This window comes from Microtus ochrogaster, chromosome 17 (genome assembly GCF_000317375.1).
Source record: "Microtus ochrogaster isolate Prairie Vole_2 chromosome 17, MicOch1.0, whole genome shotgun sequence".
NCBI classification, from domain to species: Eukaryota; Metazoa; Chordata; class Mammalia; order Rodentia; family Cricetidae; genus Microtus; species Microtus ochrogaster.
Genome location: NC_022019.1, coordinates 8,275,693 through 8,282,798, shown reverse-complemented (window position 1 = coordinate 8,282,798; position 7,106 = coordinate 8,275,693). Strand labels below are relative to the sequence as shown.

The 7,106-nt window shown below is 48.2% G+C and overlaps 1 protein-coding gene across 2 annotated transcripts in view; it reads right to left on the bottom strand.

The window, feature by feature from the left end:
* Positions 1-6,800, bottom strand: part of Gjb6 (gap junction protein beta 6) — an 11,020-nt gene extending 4,220 nt beyond the window's left edge. The window contains exons 1-2 of one of the 2 annotated variants that reach the window (XM_005355433.3): positions 6,208-6,790; positions 3,739-3,903 (exon numbers count right to left, since the gene is read on the bottom strand). The gene's annotated coding sequence lies outside the window, so the exon portion shown is untranslated. Of the gene's footprint in view, positions 1-3,738; positions 3,904-6,207 lie in introns of both variants that reach the window. The other variant, XM_005355434.3, reaches the window with a different exon arrangement.
* Between the last annotated feature and the right edge of the window lie 306 nt (positions 6,801-7,106).

Genomic DNA, 7,106 nt, shown 5'->3' with positions numbered 1-7,106 from the left:
ATCTATCTATCTATCTATCTATCTATCTATCTATCTATCTATCTATCTATCTATCTATCTATCTATCATGCTGGGGATGGAACTCCAGAACTTTGTGTGTGCTAGATGAGCGCTCTACTCACTGAACTATATCCTAGAACCTCCAGAAAAGATCTAAAATGACACTCATTCATTATTTTGTAACAGTTGGGCAGTGATTACCGTGGCAGTAGCATGGCCAGCATCTTAGCTACAGTTAGTGTTTATAGGCATCTCATAATATCAGCCACATAGTTGCATCCTCACAGCTTCTTTACTAAATATATCATAACTCTGTTTTTAAGTGCTCTGATGAGCATTATCAGTGGGACTTTAGTGTCTTTTGTCTTACTGTGGAAAAATGACTTAGACTACAAGAGCACTGAGGGTCTGTCCAGGCTCCCTGAGGGCATACTCTTCCATGGTTCTGGGAAGACCTGGCATTCTGGGGTACCTGTGGGAGTCTAAGTAGGCGGTTGAGTCTTGAATGAGGGTCTTTTATTTCACAAGGGGAGCAGCTAAGAGGCCAAGGCAAACTAGTTTGAGGGCATAAACTGTGGGGCACCTGGCAACAGTCTTGGCAATTGTAGCAGAAAGATTCACACCTTGTGCTAATCTGGAACTTAGAAGCTGAGTTGGGTATTTGGCATTAACAGAAAGCTGGGAGTCTGAAAAATTGAAACAGGCGCTCGGTAAAGCTATGGTTCTCAGTCCTGGAGACTTTTTAGTCAGAGGCACGCTGAGAGTCAACAGGAAGAGATGGGTTGCTGGGAAGCCGTGGTCTGAAGCTCCACAACTTAAGAGTATTTATTAAAGTGTTCTCTCTCATTTACCATGTATCCCATGCCCCAAAGAGATGTCCATTCCCCATCATAAGGATCTGTGTGGTGAAAAAAAACTTAATCTTAAATAAAATGAATTATGAAAATTAGGTTTTAGTTCTTCTGGAAAGATGCTCTATTACATTTCCCTAACTGTTGCTGCTATTCCTAGAGGCGTGCCAACATGTGGCCTGTGAGGAGGCAGGAGCGTGTAAGTCTTACAGATCACACATACTTTGGCACAGCTGTTCCCCATGAGAAAGTATTCATTTTAAAATGTTCTCTCGTTAACCAGTGAACACCACACTCTGCAGTTTGCTCAACAGCTTGTCCCATGGATGAGGTCTATCAGATAAGAGCTTTCCCTCTCCCACAATGCTGTGAAGTCCATCGGGTCTGAGTGGCCCTGAGGGCTGCTCTCTCTGCAAGCTCTCTGCCACATCCCTTCTCACTGCTCACCTGACTTTTTGGAAGCAAACAGACCGGGGTACCAAGGACCACAGAGAGTGGGTGAATGCCGAGGGGCTGGGGTCGAAGAGGTGGTGGAGAGATTGTGCTTTCTCCATAAGAATTGGGGTCCCACACCCCAAGAATCAGGACAGATGGAGATAATATGATGGCACTGGCTTTACTGTTTCTTTCCACTCCACCCCCTCCCCGGGCCTCTGAATTAGGTCCTCTAAAGACTTTCTTTTTACCCACCTACCGCATCTGAATAGAAGACAATCAATTTTCAATACGCTTAACTTACTCTAATACTAAAACCCAAGAATTTAGCTGTGTGTGGTGGTGTGTGTCTCTAACCCAGCACATGGGAAACTGAACAGACGGTTTGGAAGGTATAGGCCAACCTGGGGGTCAAGACCCTGTCTCAAACAAATACTCCAGACAAGGACTACAAAGGAAAAACAACTTCAATAATGTGTCTGAAGTTTTAGGGCAATGACTCTTAACCTTCCCGCGACCCTTTTGTACAGTTTCCCAGGTTGTGGTGACCCTCAGCCGTAAGTTCTTTTCGATGCTACTTCATAACTGTAATTTTGCTGCTATTATGAACCATAATGTAAATATCTTTGTTTTCCAAGGGTCTTAGGTGACCTCCGTGAAAGGGTCATTCCACCCCCATAAGGGGTCACAACCCACAGGTTGAGAACCACTGATTTAAAGGAAGAGAACAACACAAGATGTCTAAGTCACTCAGGAAAACAAGGTTAAACTCAAAGGCTGGCATCTTTAGCCTACTGTCACTCAAGACAACTGGGCAAAAAGCAAGTCACCCGGTTCAAGGGGTCTTGCTGAAAAGCAATAAAGAAGAAATGATTGAGAAAGAGGGCTACTACTCTCCGTAGTTCACACTGGCTTTAAGTGACTGCACCATGGACATGGGGTGAGCTTGGGTTAGCCCTTTCCGTAAGTGAAATGACTCTTTGTCTAGACCCCATTACTGAGGGTGTCTTCCATAAAGTCTCTGGTATTTGTCCTAGATAGCATTTTCCATGGGCCAAAAGCAATAAAGTGGAGGTCACCTTACAAGTATTAGGAGCCAGTCCAGGGTGCTGGGCAGTTTGGGGGTCTCTGTGCCCTACACTTCCGCATACATGAGTTCAGTTCCTGGAAAAGTCTGGCTGCTTCCGGGAGACTCTTCCCAACCCGAGGAGCTTCAAGAGGGGTGGAGGTGCTGGGTGACTGAGATTAAAGGATTTGTCCTTCCGGCCTGCCTTATCAGTAGGCAGGCAGCTCAGCCGGTGGGATGCAGACTGATGACAAAGGCCTAGGAAGTTCCTGCACTCTGTTGACTGTCGGAACCCATGACCTGGAGGCATCTTTCTTAAAGACTGGCTGGAGAAGTGGAAGTACACACCATCTGAGAAGGGGTTACTAACTCACAAGTAATTTCTCAAAGTACTGCAGCCACCAGAAAACATATTTGCAGTGAACAAAACCTCACTTTTCTGCCGCGCTTCAAGGGGCCTGAGATGATGGGAGGAGGCTTTTTGGTGGAAATCAAGTTATTAACTCTTGCTTTGTATACCACAGAAGTTTGTTTAATCTGACAGCTTCCTGGCTTGCCTATAAGGAACAAATAAATAGATAAGCTTAGCTCCACAGACATCACCTTACAAGAATGTGGTTGCATTTAGGCTTAAAAAGACAAATCACATCTATTTCTGTGATGCATTTGATAACAGGGCACAACTCTATACTAATTCTTGATATTATAATTCCAGTCTTAAATAGTTAACTCTAAAAACACAGCAGTGAGCCCACCTTTGGGGCACGCTATTATGAAGCGCATTTGTCTTTTCCTTTTGCATTTCAGATAAGCTAGGTCTACTTTTGTTCCAGCAGCAATAAAATTTCATGATCATTTTTATAATTTTGTTATAATTTTGAGACAGGTCTTGCTAGGTGTCTCTGACTGCCCTTGTACTCCTCGGGTGACGTTAGACTCTTAACAACCCTCCTGTCTCAGCTTCTTGAGGGCTGAGATTGACAGGTGTGTCATAATAACTGGCTTTGGAAGCTTTTGGTATTTGAAGGTTGAGGCCAGTTTTATGAGAGTTGAGGAGAAAACATTGGGCAGAGGAGCTCTCAGTGCCAGCAGCTGCTGGGCGGAGGGGATGGGGAAGAGGAGAGAAAGCCTTGCCCTTTGAGTTAGGTCAGCATGTTCAGCAAAGGAAGGCAAGAAACTTTACTTAGGAATTTAATCATGCTGGCTCAATAATGTCATTTTAGCTCCACGGAAGACAGAACCCAAACCAAACTCCTCGGCACACAGAAAGAGCTTATCACTTGATGATTATAGATCCAAGAGGAAAGCACACTCCTTACGAGGCCCATGTGAGGTCTGTAGAGTTGAGGGCACAAAGGAAACCAGGTCCAAGCAAAACACCCAAACCTGAGTCTTGTTCCTAAGGACTCCGCTTGTGTCCAGCTCAGGAGCCAAGGTGCAATCCCTCCGCAAGAACTTCTAGTTCTTGCTCCAGCTCCTCTGGAGGTCAGCAGGGCAGTGATGATGGCACTATGAGGCTGCTCTGTTTATGGATGGCAGTGGGAATGCCACCTGTTGGATGGGAAACATCATTATTGACATTTTCTTTCAAGTTCTGTGCAAGTGCACTGGATGAACTTTGTGGGTAGTTTGCCTTGATCCTGTTACAGGGTGAATTTGGGTACTATCAGTTTCCCATGCTTTGTTCTCTTTCACTCTGACAAACACACTCTCCAGTGCAGGCTGATTTCCCTGTAGTCATGATAACAATGGTGATGATGGCAATGATACTCTTACCCCAACCCTCAGACCCAATTTTCAAGTATGTAAAGAGTGGCAAAGAGTTTGAGAAGCTGGGTACAGCCAAAGCCCCATTCCGAGTTACAAACAAATCTCAAAAGCCTTTTTTTCTTTCATTCAGAAGTCCCCAGAAATCTCAGGTGACCCTAGAGACAACCTGATAGTCAAGTTTGAAATTTAATGATGCAAATCGTCAGGAGCTGTGATTTCAAAACAGTGGCCAGTGATGGCTTCAGGTTAGGATTCATATACCTGGTCAACCTCAGCTCAGTACCATAGGATTCACATACCTGGTCAACCCCAACTCAATACCAAGGAAACTTTTGCTATGCCTTTAAATGCAAGAATGGACAATCTACAAAATTTTGTTTCTTATTCCACTTGAGTTACAAAAAATAATTCCCATGAAGTTCAGCATCTCTTTTATAGGCCCTCTTAGCTGTTGCCTATCCCAAGCAATGCTCTTGCCTCTCCAGACATTTAATTTAGATTCAGTTACAATTAAATGAGTCTGAGGAGTGGAGAGGGAGGCTTCGGGGGCTCCAGTTCCACTCTCCCAGATCAAGCCACAGCTCCTGAAAATCCTAGCTAGGACACTGTAAGATTATGCACGAATGGGCTAAAAGAAACTTGAATCAAAAACAACTTTCACACAATTGTATTCCACTTAACCAATACACCCAAACTCATAGTCTCTGGACTTTTTAGACTGAGTCAGAACTGCATGGTGAGAATGTGAAAGTCAGAATTTTCTTTCTATCGATGAAATTATTAAAAGGCCATACCCAGCTCTTTTCCTTTTCTTACAGTGAAAAGGAAAAAAAAGAAGTAAGAACAAAGTCACCACAGGAATTTACCAGTGACCCAGGTTGGTGGGTCAATCTTCTGGGTCTCAGTAACCATGGTGAGGTGAATGGGAACCCCTCACACCCCAGTGCTGTGGCAGGCTAGCACCTAGCCGGCTCACCCCATCACCACCTCCCTTCCTTGGCTCTGTTCAGACAACACCCCCAAAGACTCTGCTGGATCCAAAGAGCTGACAAAGCTCTCCACAGGGGCAGCTCTGAGCAGTATCCTGCACTCCTAAGGAACTGCATCAGGACAGGACGTTTTCTTCTAGAACACTGCTTAGATTCTGCTAGAACTGGGGCAAAGAAAGCAGCAAGTCCACTTGAAGGAAAACAAGGCTGCAGGCACAAGCTGACTAAAGTCGCTCGGTTGGGGTTCCCTTACCTCTGCAGTAAGTCCATAGCCCTCCCAGTGTCCACAGCTGTCTGAAGGCCACACTCTCTGAGACCCGAGGCGTCCCCAGGAAGACAAGGGAGCCCAGGTCTGCAACAACCAGACTAACACCTGGGACTAGGCTCCTTCACCCGACAAGGAAGTACTTACTACCTGTGTCTGAACTTTTTAATCAGACGTGTCACCAATTACTTTTAATTACTATTGTGCACACTACTGTCATCTTCGTTTCATAAGTTCCTGAGTCTTAATCATGCCACCTGAAAGGGCACTTCTCTCCAAAACTTATCCATTGCGCCAAGTCTCAGGGATGGACCAAACTTAAACACCATTCTTTTGCTCTGCCGTTTTGCCCCCCAAATCCAAGTGGGACAGATCGATGACCTCCAAATCAAAGACAGCCCCGAACCAAAATAGGAAATGGGGAAAGGGACTCAGTCCGGACTCTGGTCACTTTACACAACTTGATGTATTTCTCAAACCTGTTGTGCAAGTCCGAGGGGCACGGTGCGTGCAGAAGTCAAACCAGTTGATCCCAGTTTCTGGAGCAGCGCGCGGGGGGAGGGGACGGCGGAGGTGACAACCACCTTGCAGCGGTTCTAGCCCATGGGGGGCGAGCAAAGGTCCGGGATGCCGATTGGAGGCAGATAAGGATGCCGGCAGCCCGGGTGCGGGCACCCACGGCACCGCCAAGACTCTGCCTGTGACCACCGGGCCACCTGGGGACAGTAGCTATTCCCGCGCCCCACAGGGGCAAATATGGCGAGGAAGCGGATAGGCCACTTCCTTCACCTACTCGGGCTTCTAGGAGGAAATTCTCCCACTCGCGCTTACCTGCTCGGTGGGATCCCGCTCCCGGCTTGCAGCGGTGCCCACAGCTCCAGCCCAGCGCGCAGGTCTCAGGTCGGATCTGGCGCCCACGGTTCGCAGCGGGAACCGAATCCGGGACTGTGCGGGTGGAGCCCCGGTTCCCACCTGCAGCTTCTTTTAACCGCGCCCCACCCCGCCTCTGCCTGACGCCGCACGGGAGGACTGCGGGAGAGGAGCGCGGGCACGCGATGCGCTGCGCCTGACGAGGTGCACACCGCCCTCCCTCCAGGCCGGGGGCGAGGGGCGGATCACCTTCTGAGCAGGGCGCTGAGGGGCTGTCCCTGTGGGGCTAGGGGAGTAGGGCGGGTCCGTCTAAGGGGCCCGTAGATTAGAGGACTCAGATGAGACCCATCTCTGGGGTCAGTGACCACAGCAAGTGCCCCCCTAGGAGAGGTACCAGCCTAAGCACCAGGTGCAAGATGGTCTTCTCTTGGGTTGGGGACACAAGGCATGTCCCTTCTCGTGGATGTGGGTGGAGCGTGGACCGCGATGGGCAAGCTCAACCAGGTCCCGACAAGGGCAGGGAAGAGTTGCCCGCTGAAGTCTTGCTGGGGCTGGACACTGGAGGCTCCAGTAATGAGGGGAGGGCTGCCCAGAGCGCCAAGGGAACAGGCTTTGGGTGAGTGGGCCCAGCGCCAGCACCGAGTCTCTTCAGGTGGTAGCGGTGTTAGGGAGGCAGCTGCCGTGTATTTTCATCTCCTTTTCTGGACCCTTTGGGCACCCTCTCCTCCAGTGCAGCCCGGAGGTTCTTTATTCATTAATGACCACTTAGGAGTCACAAGTGTTGTTTTTATTAGTCACCGAATCCCTTAAAGTCTTCTCCAGGGAAATGAAGGGGCTTTCTCTCTGGTCCCGTGTCACTG